This window comes from Urocitellus parryii, chromosome 8 (genome assembly GCF_045843805.1).
Source record: "Urocitellus parryii isolate mUroPar1 chromosome 8, mUroPar1.hap1, whole genome shotgun sequence".
In the NCBI taxonomy this organism is placed as follows: Eukaryota; Metazoa; Chordata; class Mammalia; order Rodentia; family Sciuridae; genus Urocitellus; species Urocitellus parryii.
Window position 1 is genome coordinate 64,160,936 of NC_135538.1, and position 20,934 is coordinate 64,181,869.

Sequence of the window (20,934 nt, forward strand, 5' to 3'; positions counted from 1 at the left end):
CTGAACTGGTTTCTAATACACAAAGGGTTTTTTTTTTTTTGAGATGAGTATAAGATAAGAAGTTCTCTTTTTCATTTTCACCATATACATTCTAATGAAGTTAGAAGGAAGGAAGTTTAATCATTAATGGGTAGATAACTATGGCAACACCATAACCAGCATCATTTTTGGACTGAGACAAGAATAGCACATAACATGTTGAGAGTTTTATTTTAAATATTATTTCTTAGACTAGAGGTTGGCAAATGAGAGGTTTTATTTTTGTCTTTTCTCTTTTTGAAAATGAGATGTTTTAAATGCCATATGATTATTCAGTCAAAAAATTTGCATTTTTCACAGGTAATGAGTTATTGAGGTAGCAATGACATTTGCATCAAATGTTACTTGGTATGTTTCTACTCAATCAAGCTATATCTTACAAGGTTTTTAGTTAATAATTTTCCTTGTCAGGATTAGGAAAGTAATCATGCAATAAGTGAATAAGAAGTTTTTTAGTTTTCAAAATCTTTAATTTAATTGCTTTTGCAAAGTCCTTTTTGCCACACAAGTTAACACTCAGAGATCAGACATGGATGACTGTAGGCTATATTTCACTGCTTCTGCAGTCAAACTCTTCCAACTGTAAAGAGTTAGGGAAAAACATAAACGTAGTTTTGATGTATGCAATGGAGTTTGTATGAAACTACTTCTTACCTGCAAAATGGAGAGAGAAAAGAGGAGTGTACCATCCAGGCTGAGACGGTCCGAGGAAATATCTCCCCTCCTTCTCTTATCCCCTGTCAGTTGCCCAGGCAGAGGAGATTTAACGAGGTGCTGAAAGATGGTAAATTCACTAGGTAGAAAATTAAGGTCCCTGAATCATTGCAGAGAGCAGAGCTCATTACCCACCTTCTCTATGCTGTTACTTAAGCAGGAATTTTGTATTAAAATGCTGAAATTTAAGGATTGTTTGAATTTGAGATTAGCTTGCTTGGCATGGTTAGAGGACTTAGAAAGTCCAGAAACCCCACATTCTCCTGATGACTTAAAGTCCTAAAGTGAGGCTGGCACATGCTTCAGAATATGATCACAGGAACTCACCACTCTCTTCTTTATCTAGATAGTCATAGCAGGGGATTTGGAGGTCCTGCCCATCTACTGCTCTAGTGGTGGCCTCTCTAGTCCAAGATGAACAGTTCCAGTTCCGGACAGAGAGCTCAGTTTGGTTAAACTAAATTGTCAAAACCATTATGTGTTGCAGGGCAAGGTGGTGCATGCCTGTAAATTCAGTGACTCAGGAGGATGAGATGGGAGGATTGCAAGTTCAAACCTAACCTCAGCAACTTAACAAGGCCCTAAACAACTCAGTGAGACCTGGTCTCTAATAAAATATAAAAGAGGGCTGAAACATTACATGTTAATAAAAAGTTTAAACCACTACTTAAATTCCATTAGCATTGCTTGTTGACTAGTAAAAATGTCAGTAGAAAAGCTCATTTCTTTTCTAATTTATGAGTGACCTTTGCAATTACTTTTCTTTTTATGTGGTACAGAGATATGATAAACCCCTATATAAAATATGGACTATTAAAATAAAACTTTCTTTTATAGCATATTTAAATTCAAGAAGCCATCAACAACTTTTAAATTAGAGCAAAAATTTTGTCATCTGGTACTTTTGAATAGACCTCAGGAATACATACTCTCATGTATGGATTTGCAAATTGGCCAAAAGATCTTCTTTAAAGTTATTTCTTTAAGAAATATAAAACAGGAAGGGAAAATCATAGGCTCATCTGGATCTTGGATCACTTATTTTGGGATTAACATTTAAAAGAAAATATGCTTTCAACATTCTTCTAAAGATTCATCTGTGAAGGTTGCTGAGACTATTTGAAAGAAAGTGACCCAGAGGAACATGGCCTTTCTACATAAAACACATTTCTCATCAAGTCTTGGATTTGTGGTTACCATCTGCTTGGTTCATAATAAGAAGGACCTGTAGCTCCAAATCTGAGCTTCAGATATGGGCATGTCATACCTCCTGCAGAACCATAAATGACAGATAATCTTTGAACAAGATTTTTGGACAAGAGGCAGAGAGGGGTAGGACAAAGACAGACAGATGGAATTAAGAGAGAGAGAGAGGGTGCTTGGTTCTCATTGTTTAGTGGCTTGAATGATAACTTTACCATAGTAAGACCAACACATGTGCTGCTTTAATAGAACATATTCCTTAAAAATATGTTCTCTATCTTCCAAAGGAATGATTGTTGTTAGGAGACCAAATAGTTTCTCACAACAACAACAACAACAACAAGAATAATGTTGTAGAGAAAACCCAGCAAAGATTATTTTACATTCTTTCAAGAAGGAAAGTGTGAATAATGAAGGGGTGCATGTCGGAGTACATGTGGGTGCTTGGGTATGGGGGACACACTAATAGTAAATACTATTTTCCTACCCACTAGTATTAGGAATATTCTATGAGCTTTTTTCTTTCCTTCTTTCCTTTATTTTCTCCTTCTTCTTTTCCTTCTTCTCCTTCTTTTCCTTTTTAGAAAATAAAAGGGGTGTTGGGCCTCAGTGGCAAAGACTTAAAATCTGGCTCTGTTTATTGAGCCCTGCATGGAACCTACAAGTGTTCTCAGGATAGTTGACTTCTTATCTGGAATGTGAGGGCTCCTAAAAGAGATCTTCAGGAATCCAGGCAGAAATGGCATGGCATTTTATGATGTATCCTCAAGTCACATTGTGTTTCTTCATACTTGATTAGTCAAAGAAGGCTTTTCAGCATTCTGAAAACTGTGTTAATATTAACATTCTCCCCCCTCAGCTCCTGTACCCTCATAATTTGAATTTCTGAGAATGTCAATTTATTTTTTTCCTGCTGTGATTCTCTCTCCATTTCTGAGCTTTAACAAACATCTACACAGTAACATTTACCATTGTTTCTCTTGTGTTTAATTGGTGACAAGTATCCTGTCCAAGATCAGAGTTTTCCTCTGAATCAGGCATAGCTTTGATATGGTGTTGGCATTGATGCAGTGTTGGCATTGATACTGGTGTTGACATTGATATAATGTTGTAAATCCTGTGGCAGGAAGGGAGAGACTACTTCTAATTTGGGGAAATCTGTGTGTGATGTCCTCTCCTCTAATGCTCAGTTTAGCTGCAGAGCTGAGTGCTCCCTGGAGTTTTTGTCCTTAGGGACTGGCTTTCCCTGGAGAGAGAAGTATAGACCGAAGGATGGCATACAGCTGCCACAGCCTTCAAGGTACTGAGTTAATGTGCTGGCCACTTATTATTGCTCCACATGTCTTCTTCTTTCTTGGATTCCAGATGCAAGAATAATTGAGATTTAGGACAGTGTTATGAGTCTAATTATGGACATTGTCCCCCAATTCATATGGTGAAGTCTGAATTCCTGGTACCTCAGAATGTACCCTTCCTTGGGAATCAAATCATTGCAGATGTAATGAGAAAATGTGAGGTCATTAGGGTGGTCCTTAATTGCATATGACTGGTGTCTTTATAAAAAGAGGAAATTTGTATATACAGACAAATACTCATAGAAGGAAGACCCAAGATGAAGAGACAGAAAATGGCCTTCCACAGCTAAGGAGAGAAACCTGGATATATCCTTCCTTCACAGCCCTCAGAAGGAACCAATCCTGCTGACATCTTGAGTTAGCACTTCTAGCTGCCAGAAATGTGAGACAGAAACTCCTGTTGTTTAAGCTACTAGGTTTGTGATACCTTGTTACTGAAACTTTAGAATAAACTAAATAAGCTCATCTCATGGCAAAGGGAGATTATGTGTGTGGAAACATCAGTGACTTTTAAAATTTCTGCTCAGGATTAATTTCCAAAATTTATTCTCACATTCTCTTGGCCAAATTCATCAATAAAGTGACCCAGATTGGAATGGGGCTAAACCAAAACAGCCTAGGTCTGCTGAGTGCTGAGGCTCCAGAGAGGATGGGGGCTGGTCTAAGAAGCAAGAGTAACTTTCCTACAGGATTGTAGTAGAGAGGAGGGAAAGGTCTGTAATATACACAGTCTCAATCTTAAATGTTTGATTTGAAGGTGAACCCAGTCTTATCTAAAGCTATATCCATCCCTAGTCTGCTGGACTCTTAATTAGAACCAGTAGTCAGCTATTTACCTGTTTGCCAGATAAAGATAGTGTTGACTTCAGTATCTACTAGTTTTTCATGTACGATGTCAGAAGAGAGAGAGAGAGATTGAGAGAGAATGAAGCAGGAAAATGTGGTCATGGCCAAGAAAAAATATAACCCCTCAGGTATTAAGTTGAGTTCTAGGTAACTCAATGTCACTACAGGCAACTGAGTCCATGACTCACCCCCTCATTATAATATGAGTCTTATATATTTTCAATATATTTGGACATAGAAAATAATATGAGTTTAAAATGTGAAAGGATCGTTATGTTTTGAATTATGTGCTTTGGGATGATGAGGAGAAAATTTAAAAAATCTCTTTATCATCTTTAATATCAAATCAGTTTATGCCAGGTACCTTCTAAGTGTTAAAAATTTAAACAGACCCAATTTATACACCAGTGGAGTTGAGGGGGAGATAGGCAGAAGCATTAAATAAAGAAATTGAATGTGAAAGGCTGATAAGGTAAAAATAAAAATAGCACCAACCAAAGAAAACCAAATAGGGAGTTCTGTGACCCAAATGGTGTTTCTGACTTCCAGTGCTATCATGAGGATGAGCTGCAGATCTGGTGGGCATTGTTTTCTCACAAGAGGGGGCATTTTGTCTTTTGCCACAGGGACTGTGGTTCCTACCCCTTCTTGCGGAAATGTTTCCACTAACAAAAACTGACTCCCATGGAAGATCTCTTCCTCAAACCCCTAGTCGTTTTGGTTGAAGAACCTTGCCTCCAGATGCTGGTGAGGACCACCCTCTGTGGGTGCTCCCTAAAGCATGTCTTCTCCTGAGCTCTTGCAGGTGTGTAGGCCTTGACTCCAAGTTTTACTCTCTCCTGCTTTCAGCTGAAGTGGGACATTTCCGTTAACATATCCTCCTTCTGTTCTCTGTCTCTGTTCTTTCAGGAAGTTTCCGAGGTGACTCACAGTGTATGTGGCTTATTAGTTGCTATCTTTATTCCTCTATTCTTAGCAGTGATGACAATAACGGCAACAGGTAGCACAGAGAACTCCCCACGTGCAGACCCTGCCGAGTTCCAGCCTTCTAAGCACTTTCCACATGTGAACTCACTTTATCCTCACAACACCAGGTACAACGCTTATTGCATTTTTTACAATGTAATATTGCTTACTGTGATATTCTCCTTATTATTAATCATTCTGTCCTTCAAGAGCTCATGTTTCCTTTGATATTCACCTAACCTACCTCCTCAGATCTCAACCTTTCTCCTGAGGAAATTTCTTTGTTCCTCCAGTTTAATCAATCTGTCTTTTTTGATTTATTTCCAAGCTTCCACTGCTCCTGTTCTGAGAATAGGACTGGACCATTTTTTTTTTCTTCAACACTTTCAATTTCTCTTTCTCAAGCCAACTTGGTTATTACAAGTAGAATTCCAGGCATGGGTTCCACAAACCACTTTTCCCTTTGGCCCTGCAGTATTTCATTGACCCCAAGAAAGTGGCATATCTCTCTGTATTAAAGGTTATGTTCCTTTCTATTAACTTACAAAATGAAATATATCACTCTTTTGTGAGTCTACCCACCCACAATTTGGGTCTTACAAAATTTCTAAGCCAGGTCAGATATTTTCAAAGTAACAAATCCAGAGCAAACTAGAGACAATATTAGGGTAACTTTTAAGAATTCATGGACAGTCTGACATAGTGGCACATGCCTGAAATACCAGCCATTCTGAAGGCTGAGACAGGAGGATTACAAATTTTGAGGTCAGCCTTAAAAACTTAGCTAGACCCTGTCTCAAAATAAAAATAAATAAATAAATAAATAAAAAGGGCCAGGTACAGTGACACATGCTTGTAACCTCAGCAGCTCTATAGGCTAAGGCAGGGAGATTGTGAGTTCAAAGCCATGAGGCCCTAAGCAACTCAGAGAGACCCTGTCTCAAAATAAAATAGAAAAATGGGTGAGGATGTGGCTCAGTAGTTAAGTTCTCCTGAGTTTAATCCCTAGTTAATAAAATAAATTAATAAAATAAGAAGGACTGGGGACACAATTCAAGGGTAGAGCACACTTGTGCTCACCTAGCACTGAAAAATATTTTTTTAAAAAAAGCTCATGGACAATACCCTATACGCAAACTTAGCAAACTCCATTATTTCCTGTTTATCAAGACTCAAGTCTAGACATAAAAAAACAACAAAAATTTGGATAAATCTAGCCAAGTGCCTACCTAGGCTTCACATAAACAATTTAATGGTAAAATCCACACCCTATTTTTTGTAGTTCTCATAGAACAGAGTTGCAGTTTAATGTTTGATTTAATTGGTAAAACAAAACAAAGCTACAACAGCGCAACAAAAACCAGAGAAAGCACCAAATGACTCCCAAGTACCTAAAAAACCTGACACAGAAAGACTTTTTTTCTGCAATCAAATCCTCTGCTTCTTATGCACAGCTCACCTATTTCTGCTGGGGTGCCCCTCATTCCTCAAACTGCACTTGTTTGCTGAATCTGTGTGGTCCCATGGCCAGGCCCACTGGTATAAACTGTAGGAGCTGTTTTTCTGCTGCTACCTGGTATCCCCAGAAGTTGAGGTATGCTGAGACCAAGGCATACTGTGCTTTTGTAGAAGCCTGCTTGAATTTTCTTCAACCCTGTGTAAGTGTTCAGGACAACTATTTGTGTGTGAATGCAGTTATCAGAAGTATCAATAACATATCAAGGAACAACCAATCATTGCAGCTTTAATCTTCCCACCCCCCACTTCAATGCCCCAGATCTTTTATTTTTACCTTTCATTATTATCAAATTCAGCTTTGTATCTTTTTTTCAATTTTCAAGCAGATTTTGAAGTTTGGGAAGGCCCAATGAACAATGCCTTTGGTTTCCCTACCTAAGATTTAAACCAACTGCAAGAGAGAAGGAAGGGGTTAGATAGTGGGCAGAGTATTACTTCTATTAATGAGGAAGGGTTTCAGGTGGCTTCTGTGAATGGCAATGGTGGGCTTTTAAAATATATTTTTTTAGTTGTAGGTGGACAGAATACCTTTATTATGTATTTATTTATATGTGGTACTGAGGATCGAACCCAGTGCCTCACATGTGCTAGGCAGGTTCTCTACCACTAAGCCACAACCCCAGTCCCAATGGTGGGCTTTCTAACCTTAAACACTAGAGTTGGGTACACCTTCCTATTAGATTCCAGGCAGTTCTGGAAAGTTCCAGGCCTCCCAAGTGGAGTTACTCTTTTAAAACATACTCAAAGAAGAACAGATGAGACAAAAACTTCCCATGATTTCTATAAAGGAGGGACATGGACTTTGGGGACAGAGTGGAGCCGCACTTGTCCAGTACTTTATTCTAAACTTCCAACCAGCCATTTCTGGTCTCTAGTGGCAGAGAATTGTGGGGAAAGAATTCCAGGATAGCAGTGTTAAGCAGCAGAGCTCTGTGGAGCTCTGTCCACTGAGGGGAATCAGCAAGAGTGGGAAGGTGCTTACAATTTGATAAGGAAAACAGCAACAAAGGTGTCAATTATTCAATAGAAAATTTTTAAATGATCTTTAGAAAACAAGGCTAAAGATAATTAGAAGAAGGAATCCAAAATATAATTAAGTAGTTGAAAAACTGCTCAACTCTACTTGTTCAAATAATTGAAAATTAAAAGTAAAATGAGATACTGTTTTTCCACTAGAGTAATAAAAATGTAAAATTTCTAGAAAGTGTTTCAATAAAGATACTTAATGTGATTTAATGCAAAAACTTTCAGTGCTGAAAATATAGCAAAACTAAGTCAATAACATGGACAAATATTTAAGCACAAAGATAAAATTCTTATAGTGTGATTTATATTAACTGAAAAGGGATATTAATCTCAATATTCAACTGTGCAATACTGGTTAGTTAATTTGAATGATGGGATATTTTGTAGCTATTCATATTAATCTTGAATAAAACTTAACTTGGAGAAATGCTCATGATTGAAGTTTAAATGAAAAATCAATATAAACCTGAGTGAGTATATATTAAATGATGCAAACTTAATTGAACATCTATCAATATGACAAGTGAGACATAACTGGAAGAAATGCATAATCATAAACCTGAGTTGGTTTAATTTTTATTTTTCTCTTTATACTTTGAGGTATTTTCTGATTTAATGTAATAAGTATATATTATTCTTTTACAATTATGAAAATAAAATGTCACAAATATTTATACAGATTAGTCTATAGATATTAATAACACTACATAAAACCACAAGAAGTAGGTTTTTGAGGAGCAGCAATCAGAAGAACTATAGAGCAGGACTCATACTGTATCAGTATCAGTAGTACCATTTGGCTATTAGCACTATCAGAATCATACCAAGTGTTCAGTGAATTCTTACTGCATCCCACACGAAGTCTTCAGACCTTTGTATGAATTAATTCATAAATGTTTGCAACAATCCTGCAAGGGAGGTATTATTATTTTCAATTTTGGGTTGATTAAATTACTGAGCCAGAGAGGATTGATCTGCCCCCATTCTGATAGTCACTAAGTGAGGGGGCAGGATCAGATTCAGGGCAGTCAGATCCTGGAGACTACACCTCAACTCTGGATGCCCTACTTCCACAGTACTATAGGTTGTACCCCTGTGTGATGGTCCAGAAAGAGCCTTTTGATACTGTGGGTGCTTTTGTAGGGATTTTCAATATAATAATTCCTTTGCTACCTTATCAATTGTGTGCTCCCCAGAGGTTTGGTAAGAGTAAACCCCGGACTATTTGAATCCAAATCCCTTATTCTTCCCACCTCACCATGCTTAATACCGAAATAACAATATGTCCTCTTGTTGTTATAAGAATAAATTTTCTTGTGAGCAGATTAGTTGTTCTAGGAGGCCAGTTTTGCTGTGTACCTTGTATAACAAAGAACACTGATTATGAAAGATGATGCTTTGATTCATTGTGAATTATTTGTGTTTTGTTTTGAAGGAGGGTTAAGAAATAACTAGGCAACTTAATTAAAAGATCAAATTGCACCATTTAAAATATATTAGTTAGACTGTGAAATTAGTTACAGAGAAATGGGCATATAAAAAACAACTCCCAAAACTGAAGAAGCATACATTACTGCCAATTTCACAACTTAAAAAGTATTAGTCATCAAATTTTATAAGTAATATCTAAATTAAAATAACGTGACAAAAGTATGAACTCTTTCAATAACCTGAACTTTCATATGCTGTTTACTAGAGTTGCCTAAATGTGCCACTCAGATGCATTCTGAACACAAAGGGCTTCTCCTTGTATTGGGTAGAGCCAGCATTATTAGGAAGAGCTAAAATTGCTGTCAATACAGAATGAGCTGAGAATAATTTGAAAAGCAAAATAAATGACAGCCCATTACTCTCCCTAATTAAAACAAATTAACTACATCAATTTGCTGATAGAAATAATGCTGTACCAGGCAGGCAAATAGAATCTATTTAAATAGGTCATTGATTGTGAAAGAAATCCAGATCATACAAAATTTCATTAAGGAACACTAAATATTTAAAGTTATAGTTCACAGCTTCAGACTATGTTCTCATAGGACCTCATATTTTTTTCCAAAATATTTTTCTTCAGCAAAAATTGTAGTGTTTGTAGTGCTTTATCCGCAGTCGTCTATGAACCAACACGTGTCCCCTTGTGCTACATGAGTTTCCAGCCCCATTCTTCTCAGTGGCATCAGTTCTCAAAGGGGGAAAAAATCATGATACATTGGATGGGTTTCTTTTTTTCTTAATCTAGAAAAGCACCCTGTTATTAAATAAACATGTTCAAAATTTAATTTTGAAAATATTATCTTAGATAACTTGCCAATGTTGCAAGTTGAAGGGGTGTACAAGTAATGAAATGGATCAATGATTAAAGATCAGACAGGAACAAGCTTACTTCACCAGACCCAACATAGAGACATGATGAGATCAACCACATCTGATCTCATCCAATGCCTTCCTCATCCCACACTCCATCTAAACACACATCCAACTCTAGGGAAATTGACTGAGGTTAAGTATTTGCTTTTTTGAGAAGGAGAGTCTCAAAAGAATAAATTAAATTTGGGGAAAAATTGAAATTTACATTTCTTTTGTCTGTAAATTTGCAGATATGTGAGGGAGAGAGGAATAGAAAGATTATAAACAGATTTTCACACACACACACACACACACACACAAAGCAACAGAATTTCAGGAAATATGTTCTCAATTAGTGAGCAAGAATAGCCTGTCAGAGGGGATAGTTACACTGAAAACTTAAGGATGCATTTTTGAAATTTAGTAACAAATTTTATTTTAAAAATTATTTATTTCAAAAAATTTAGAAGCGCATTCCACCATTCTAGGTATAAACTACATCATGGGGAAAGTCCTGAGACAGGAGAGAGCACATGCTAGGAGGGATCTGCAAAAGGTGTGTGTGTATGTGTGTGTGTGCATGCCTGTGTTAATGAAAAAGGACAGGGGTGTGTGTATGTGTGTGTGTGCATGCCTGTGTTAGTGAAAAAGGACAGGGGACATATGGTAGACAGGAAACACATTTCATTCCTAGAATGCCCCACCACCTACAGCACTGGAGGGGTAAAATTATTTAAATTGACCCCTGACCTGATTTCAGTCAATCAAATTCTTTCTCTTGGGAAATTCAGAATTCAATAACGATGATCAATATATATTGAGATTCAGGTACTTTGCTAAGAGCCTTGCAAATTCTACTGCATATCATGAGGCAGGCACCATGTTAGTCTTAATTTATAAGTGAGGAGACGAAAGATTAGAGAATCTGTATCAGTCACGATTATGCAGGGGAAGAGAACCAATATGATAGTGTATGTGTGTGTATGTATATTGGTGACCATGTGGTATTGGTTCCAGGACCTGCCAAGGATGCCAAAATCTGTGGATGCTCAAGTATTTTATATAAAGTGGTGTAGTACTTACATACAACCTGCACACATCTCCCATATATTTAAATCATCTCAAGATTACTCATGAAACCTAATACAGTGTAAATGCTCTGTAGTTAGTTGTTATACTGCATTCAGTGCATATTCAGTACTAATGTAATTTTTTTCTGAGTACTTTTGACCTATATTTGGTTGAATCCACAAATGCAGAACCCATGGATATGGAGGGCCAACTACACACACACACACACACACACACACACACACACACACCATCTTTATTTCAAGGAATTGAGTCATATGATTGTGAGTGAGGTTGGCAAGCTCCCAATCCAGCAGGCAGAAGACCTGGGGAAGAGTCTCAGTTCAAGTCTGAAAAAAGTGTTTGGGCAGAATTCTGTGTGTGTATGTGTGTGTGTGTGTGTGTACTTGTGTCCTAAATATCCTCTTCTTTCAAGGGCAGGAGACATATTTGATTTGGGTCTACTCCAATGACCTCATCTAACTTTGATTAGCACTTTAAACATCTCTGTGTTATACCACCTGTGAAACTATGTGAGTGGTCTTACTTGGTACTAGCCATGGGCAATTTAGGTCTCCCCTTGGGAAAGATCCTGGCATTCCCATGTGTAGACTACCCACGGGGTAAGATCTCTGCCCTCTCTCTACTAATGGGACACCTCTCCTAGCTCCCGAGTTGGGCGCAACCTACTGGGTACTAACAGCCAACTCCCTACCTTATTTGGCAAAAGAACATTCTATGGAAAACCTTTGAAGTTCCCTCTTATTTTTCTTACGTTATTTCCAGTGTGGAAGCTCGACCCCTAAGGTCAAAGAGCCATCCTGCCCTCGTTTTCTAAAATTACTTTCTGCGTCATGTTTTTTTTTAAATTTTTTTTCTGCTTTCTTTCCTTAGCTTTATTTTGCAGCCAGCCTGCTTCACACAGAGGAAACCCAAATTCTACCGCCTACGTGGGTCATGGGCAAGACACCTTATCTCCAAATATAATCACATTCTGAGCTACTGAAGATTGGTACTTTGATACTTGTATGTGTACAGGGATAGTTCAGCTCATAGCAGAGGTTCTGTAATTTATTCAACAAATGAAATTACAAAGAAGTAATTATAAGGAACAGGTTCTCCAAGAGTCCCACATGTATAATCATGGACTACTGCTTGAGTTGTCTAAATAATTACTATTGCTATGGGAGGGTAGGTAAGACATCCCTAGGATACCAGATTTAATTTGGTTTGACAGAAGTGCTCCTATCTGTGAGTGGCACATTTGAAATATTGATATATTAAATATAGGTGTAGAAACATCCCAAAAGGATATACCCCACTATGTCAAATAGGTATTATCTCTGGGAACAGAAATTGTGAATTACTTTAACTTGCTTTGTGTTATCTGTATATTTAAATTTTCATTATAATGATATACATATCTTCACAATTAAAATGAATAAAAAGTTTGATATTTTATGAATTTTAAACTCAAAATATTTTGAAAATTAGATCTCTTCAGACATTCATTCAAAAAATATCATGCTCTTATCATAAAGATGGTATGATGTCAAGTATTATAACATCACTGGAAAAAAAATAAAACCACACATAACCCGCATCTATACTATGGTGGGAAAGACAGAGACATTTTTCCATAGACCAAGTATAAATATCCAAGCTGAGAGCCATAGGAACATTGCAGAAGGGGAAGCAACTGGGGATTTATGGGAGGATTTTGGAAATGGTGACTGACACAACTCTTCAGGTATTTCAACAGATGCAGAAGTGAGGTGCAAATTAGTCCTAGGAGTAGAACAGTGGAAGCTTGAAAGGGTATTGTCTGTTCACCATCTAGAGTGCTTATCCCAGAGAATTTAGAGCCAAGTACTTAGTAGTGGGGAGATATATATATATATATATATATATATATATATATATATATATACAGAAATTGATGCATTTGTGAAAATTGGGCATAGAGGGAGTGTTACCCACAAAAGCACACAGTGTTGGTGTCAAAGAGGCAGACATGGGATTTAACTTTGGAAAGATAACCAGGGAAACAGCTACAATCTGGTTCTATACGAGTGTACCTTTGTCATCTGAATGACGACACAGAAACACAGAGGATTTATTTTATGCTCTCCTATAAATGACTTTGAGAAAACACAATACTGACTCAACTATTTCTCTAAAATAGCCTTGCAGGCAGCTTCAGTCCATTTTCCTTTATATTGTTTTCCACCTAAACCTTCCCAAATTTCACACTCCCAAGAACTTATTTTTTAAATATAATTAAACTTAGAGATCTTCATTATTTGCTCCTTGTCTGATACATATATGTCTGATGCTGCTCCCTAAAGGACTCCTTCCCAGTGCAATGTGGCCAAGTAGGGCAGGGCAAACAGTTGGGAGCCATGCAGGGAATGCAGATCTTGGCAATCCCTCTCCCAGGAGTCTCTTGGCATCTGATAAAATGTCCTGTGAGATCCAGGCTCACATCTAGGCAGCTCAGACGTTTCTATTTTTATTCTTGTGTCATTTCTCAGTGAAACTTGTAAAGTCAAGTCATAATAGGGATGCAGCTTAGTAAATGAGAGCCTACAAACTGAAGGAAAAAGCAATTCAACTTAGTCTGGGATAGAAAACACTATGAGGGACCTGATATCTAAACTATCCTGAGCTATTATTATTATTTTGTAGAATTATTGTTTTATAAAGCAAGATTATTATTTTGCTCTGGCCCAATCTATAACATAAACGCTCTAAATGTGGGTTCCCATTACTGGCAATATTTGGAAAGAAGAGTTCAATTATTTGACTAACTGAAGTTATCACTGACATTTAGGGATCTGTGTTTGCAGAGATGGCAGCATTGTAGCCTCCTCAGACAAGTGGTTGGCTATACTCCAACCAAACCTTTTGAAGTTCCTCTTCCAGTCTTTCTCTGGATATGACATCCTCACCAGAACCAGGTAGCTCCTCAAGGAGCTACATATTGCTCATTGATGAATCTGTCCATTGACATAGTAGATTCTGTAGAACATAAGTGTAGATAGGGGGGTCCAGATGGGAAATAGTTGGCTCAAATCCCTGGAACTTTATTAACACATTGAAGAAAAAACCTTTACCCAGTTTCTAGAATAGGATTTTTAAAAATGGGGTCTCATCCAGAACTGCATGCATTAGAATCTCCCAAGAAATTCTTATGAAAGGCACACGGCCTGTCCAAGTGATGAAGACCTGTAACTGCACTTTAGAGAGCACCTCAGGCAAAGTGGAAAACCTCTCTTCTCTCTCAGATTGACTTATACTGAAATCTTTCTCCATCAAAGTTGCCCTGAAAGGCTCATGTGAGTATGGAGGAATATGTGGGGGCTGGTGTCAGGGATGGATCATAAAAGACGATTAGAAAGGAGAAAATTCAAGGTTTTCCTTTAATTATGATCTCATGTGATTTATTTTATGGATAAAGTTAACATTTAAATTAGTGGATTTTGAGCAAGTAGGTTGTCCTTCATAATTAGGGTGGGACTCATCCAATCAGGTTAAATCCTAAATAGGATGAAAAGATTGGCATCTGTGAGCAAGAATTTTCCAGTTGACTGCCTTTGGACTTCATCTGTACCATTAGTTCTCCTGAGTCTCTGTCAGAAGTGTGGATTGCAGAGTTTGGACTCAACTAGTATCCATAATTACATGATCTGATTTCTTATAATCTCTCTCTAATACACACACACACACACACACACACACACACACACCACTATTGCTTCTATTTCTTTGGAGAATCTTAATGCACTTCAGATCTGAGATCTCCAATTGGGACTTAAAACAAGTAGATGCTACTATTTTCAGAGACAATTAATTTTAATACTAATGCAGGATCATAGTTATCATAATTTTGATGCTTCTGATCCATGGAGAGTAATATATTGGAGGCTGAGAATGCAGAGCACGGGGAAAATATTATAGTCCCTAAAAATGACTACTCTAAGATGAAGAGCTAAAGAAGATAAGCAATTTATTTATTTTTATTGTAGAATTTATTTCTTCAAGGATATACTTAGAATAGAACTGATTGTGTAGGACTGCATGTGCTATGTATACTTTAGGGAATATCAAGATTATCTGTATATATGCAGTGAATCAATACTCTTTGTATTCACAGGTGTATTGGTTCAGTTTTTATCCTATGCAAACATTAGGTATTGAATAAATAACTTAGTGAATGCATATTGTTTTATACATATATATATATATATATGTATATATATATTTATTTTTGTCAAATGAATGTAACCTCCAATTATATTGTGGTATAAAGTGGGGGCTCAGATTTTATAAACAGAGAATTGTGGTTAATATGAAACAAGATAGATTTTGCTCACAATCAATGTAAAATAAAGTTTAGGCCCCTTTAGTCTTCAGAAAAAAATGATTCCTATCTCAGTATCCATCTCTATAATGAATCTGGTGGAAAGCTGAGAGTTTAGGCAGAGTGTAATGAGCTGGTCAAAACTTGAGTGAATAATGGGGCTTTGCTGCTGGATGTACTCATAACTTGAGGCACAATGGCTTTTGACACCAAGTGAGAAAAAGGAAGACAGACAATATTGCAGAACATGTTCCACCAGTTTTGGATACACATAGATGACAAATAGAACCAAACCCACAGATAACATATAATGAGTATGACTGAGACTTGCATGGCCATTAATTCAGAAATTGGATAGGGATGATGGGGGATTAAAAAAGACAAACACACATACACATAGAGAGAAAGCTGATGGAGAAACAATGATCCAGAGGTAGCACAGCCCATTTATTATATAGTTGTTGTTTTTTTTTTTTAAATCATCAAGAGGGTTTTCTATGACAAAGTTTCTTTAAGCAGGCAGGGTGAAAGTCGAAGTACTGGCAACCAATTATAATTATCTAGTTGCATTCATAACTCTCTATCCCTGTCTTCTGGTGTCTAAACTCAGGGTCAAGACTAAAATCTCTGTGCCTTGCACAGAACCTCCTCAAGCAGGGTGTCACCATAGCAACTGGGCAATTTTGATGTGAACTTTTGCACAGGAAATTCCCAGTGCAGGCACAGAATCCTTCTGTGAGGCAGTCAGAGACCATGGTCCAAGTCACCTGATCCCCACAGGGTATGTGCTTTAGTGACTAAATATATAGGGAGTTTTCTTTTTAACTGTTCATCCCAGGTAACAAACAAATCTTTTGTACAGAATTTTTTCCTCACTGATTTCTAGATTAATGGCAAATATAAAAACTTTGCAGCAAAGTTATTTAGACTAAATGATAATTAGCATCTAAAAATAACCCTCAAATAGAATAAAACAGAAGACTACTTACTTGCTGTTTTAACCTAGACAGTTAAATTAGCTTCTTTTTAAGACTTTATTTACATATCTATGTAAGTGGACACAATATGTCCTAAGGAGTAATGTAACTCTTAAATTAGAAAACATATGAAAAGGCTTAGCATGAAATAAATCCCTGATAAATAAGGGCTATTTTAAATGGAATAATAAGAAATGACTAATGGTAATCAGAAATAAGTTATCCAAATATCATCTTGAAAATAAGAATTGGGGAGTGATGAAATCCAAAGCCAGATTTATTTTGATAACAGTAGATATTTCTGCTGAAGCATATACTAAGATCTATTGCCCTTTTATCTTGCTGACACAAAATATTTTAAATTCTGAAGTAGATCTTAAAAATGGAAACCTGGGGATACTTGGCCATCTTTCTGAAGTTACTGTAGTAATACTCATAAACCCTTGGAGCAAGCAATGTTTTCTTATCTGAGGAAATGGTCTCATCAACATGTACAAATTCTAAACAGTAAGCTGCACAGAAATTTTGTTCAAGCTGGATGCAGTGGAGCATGCCTATAATCCCAGTGGCTCAGGAGGCTGAGCCAGATGTATCACAAGTTCAAAGCCAGCCTCAGCAACTTAGTGAGGTCCTAAGCAACTAAGTGAGACCCTGTGTAAGTGCACGGGCCACAAATGACAGAGGCAGGAGACAGGAGGCAAGCCTAGAATCAGCAAGCTTTCCTTTATTCTTTAATGAAGTCAATCTATCAGGAATAGGAAGGCTCATATTCTGGGTATGGGAAATAGCCCCTGGGTTACAGAAAGAGTCTGGGTTTTATAATTTTCAATGAGGGCAAATTAATCATTGCAGACATATGGTTTGTATAATCAGGGACCTAGTTATGCACGTTAAAATTTTAACTCAGGAATGCAGTTGTAGAAAGTTTGAAACTCATTGTCACTGGAAAAAGCTCACAACTTGGTGTTCACAGCCTATCTTCCTTCCTCTGGGACCTATTGTTACCTAGAGCTTCAATATTTGCTTTTCTCCCTCCAGGACTTATCTATAATGGGAAAGGGTAAATGTCCAGGGCAGCGTTTCAGCATTTGCCTCCTTCCTTCAGGACCCATTATGGTTCGGAAGGGATGAATGTTTGCTTTTGGTGGAGATGCTGGGGATGAACCAGGGAAGGGAAGAAAGCTTGCTTTTTCCCTCAAGGTCCATTGTTAATGTTTGGCTAATTTTCCCTCCTCCCAAGCCACACTGTCCCTCCATTTTTCACCATGTCTCAAAATAAAATATAAAAAAGTTCTGGGGATATTGGCTCAGTTGTTAAATATCCCTAGATTCAATCCCTAGTATCAAAAAAATTTTTGTTTATTATATTTCATAGGAAATTTATACTTTTGGAAAATAAAGTTTTTCTTATAGATATGCAATTTTGTAGCCAAATTTCATAACATGCTTAGAATTATATTGTTGTTATGAATCAAACCAGCAAAGATGAAGTGAGTAGTATTTTATTTGTTTGTTTATTCCAAGTCTTATTGCCTTTGCAAATAAAAAATTAAGATAAAAAAATTAGGACAAATATCTTAAAGTTTCAGGAGTTATTATTTACTCTTAAATGGTTTGGATAGGTCTAATTCAATTAAATTGTGGTTAACATGTAAAAAGGTATTTATTGCATTGGTTAATACATGAGAGTAAGGGCTAGGGATGTGGCTCAGTGGTAGAGTACACACCTAGTATGCATGAGGCACTGGGTTCGATCCTTAGCACCACATTAAAAAAATAAAGATATTGTGTCCACCTAAAACTAAAAAAATAAATATTCAAATAAAAAAAGAAAATTATAAAAAAAAATGAGAGTTAGACAAAATTCTCACTCTCAAGGAACTTATAATGTATTACGGGAATTAAATAATGATACAAATAATATATTAAGGAAAACCCAAATGAAATGTACCAAGCGTTGTGTGTGGAGTAGTGACATGGCCCAGAGCTGAGGAGAAGGGGATGCTTTATTGGGGAGGACCATCTGACCTGTGCTTCAGAAGCTCAGTAAAATTTGTGTAAGAAAAGGGAAAAGCAAATTCATAGAGAAGGAAATTCATAACAGATTAAGGGGACAATAAAGTCAACTTTGACTAAAGCTAGGGGTGCTATGAATCCTATGTAATACATCAAAATGGCAGACTGAGCCAGGCGTGAAGCAATATAACCTCAGGAGTTGTAAGCAAGTGAGTCATTGTACTGAGAGGTGATCCTGATGGAAAAATTGTTCATATGAATAATGGTGAGGATGGCAAATCCATTGAGAGCTGCTCTAATCAACAAAAGGGAGCTTTCATTCACACAGATGCTGACGGCTTCTGTGAGGACTGATGTGATCAGGGAGTTCGGAGACTGTTGTAATTTACTAAAAGAGAAAATTAAGTTCAAAATCTAGTACAAGATGTGAGTTGAATCTCTTTGAGCTTTTGTTCCCTCTTACAAACCACACTAAAATGACAATAAAGGGGTTTTAGTTTTAGAGCATAAATCTGGAAGAAGAATGGAAATTAGTCAATAACAAGGAAGACTGGAGACAGTATTTGAGGGTAAGATTATTGTATGAAAACAGGAACATCTAGTGAACATTCACTTTAAATCAGAGACTTTCAGCCTTCTGTCTCCTCTCATATACTATTATATTGGCAGTGAGGCCTATGCCATCCAGGCAGAAATTGGAGATTCTTCCCTGGGGAATCTGAGTGGCAAAGAGGAAGAGTTTTAAAGATATTGCTCCATAGCTGTTTCCTCCCAAATTAAGTTTCAACCTTTGGGTTTATTCTTTAGTTAAGCTGTTTATCCACAGTCCAACCTGCTCATTCTAGGCTTCCAAAAGAACCATTTTTAAGTTTCAGCTAATAAGCCAGGATCATCACAAATTTGAATGAAATTTCTGATATTAATGATAGAAACCAAATCAAAACCTTGGAGAAACAGAATATGCTAGGGGAAAAAAAAAGTCTTAAAGAAACCAATGATTAGTATCCTCTGAGTGACAAAAGAAGAGATTGCATCCAGGAAGCAGGAATAGGTGCTTTGAAATGGAACAGAGAACAACAACAAAAGTATTAAAAATTAAAAATGTGATAGCAGGAACTGAAAAAAAAGACCCTCTGAGAATGATTGGGAATTAGGAAAATCTCTCAGAATACAGAAGATAAGAAGCACAGTCAAAACAATCCAATATTCTAAATATTAGGAAATTCAAAATGAGAAAACAGAGAAAGTGCAGAGGAATAATTTTCAACTATATTTGGAAAAGGCTCCCTGAGTGCTCAGCAAAATGGATGAAAATAGACATTGGGGCATTTCACTGTGAAATTTCAGAGCACTAGAAACCAAGAAAATATTCTCTCAGAGGGTTAGAAAAATAAACAGGAAGAGAAGAAGTAGGTTCTTACAAAGAATCAAGAATAAAAATGTCACAGATAATAGCAACACTGGAGACTAGAAGATATTAGTTTTAAATCTATGATTCTATGTCTATACTATCAATAAAATGTGAGGACAGAAAAAAAAAAGCTTCAAGAAAATTACCTTCCATGCACCTTTACCCAGATACAACTCCAACAAAATAAGAACATAGTTAGAAAGAAGACATGGGGTATAGAAAAGAGAGATGTGACCCAGGAATGAGAAAAAAGGAAGTCACCAAGGTGATGGTAAGTCTAGATCTCAATATGGCAGCCTTGCAGTTAGCCTGTTGCACCATCTTTGAGGAGCAAACCTCTGGTCTTCTGCCTGATCCGTATAGCAGACTTCATGGAGCAGGTCCAATGAGAAGTGAAATTGAAAGGTGTATAAATATACTGACAAAATACTGACACAATTGTGGGGATGAAGGATTTGTAGTTGAGTTTATGATAGAAAATTTAGCAAATAAAATTGCAGGGAAAACCAAACTGTTAAGTAGAGAAAGAAATTGTGCCGCATGGATCTCTAAAAGAAAGCCTTTACTTAGATGTAACATGATATACAGGGATCCAACCAAAATCACGGTGTATTTATATTTGAAGGGTGAAGACTTTGAAGTGTATAAAGGGAGTTAGGGAGAAAGAGTTGAATCTACATCTTCTATTGTGAGAAATTAATAGTTAATGTCTACAATTAAAAGTTCAAGCAGTAGCAATATACATATGCCATTTAGAGGCAAGGATATATGCCAAAAGAATCATCTGAAAGAGCAGGAAGTGGCTGGCTCAAGTGATCAGGAAATGAAAGCGAGAGAGAATCTAAAATTAGATGAAAGTGTGAGATAAGGTGGGAGTGGTAGAGAAATGAGTTTTAGGACTAGATGAGAGAGATATACTGGGCTGAGAAATTGATTGTATAAAGAATGACAGGGGTTTCAGCCAGGGTGACTTCCATACTGTTTTCCACATGATTATAGTAATTTACATTCTTATGATATCCTCCAAGCACTTGTTGACCCTTATCATTTTGATAATATCTGCTTTTAATTGAGTGAGATGACATC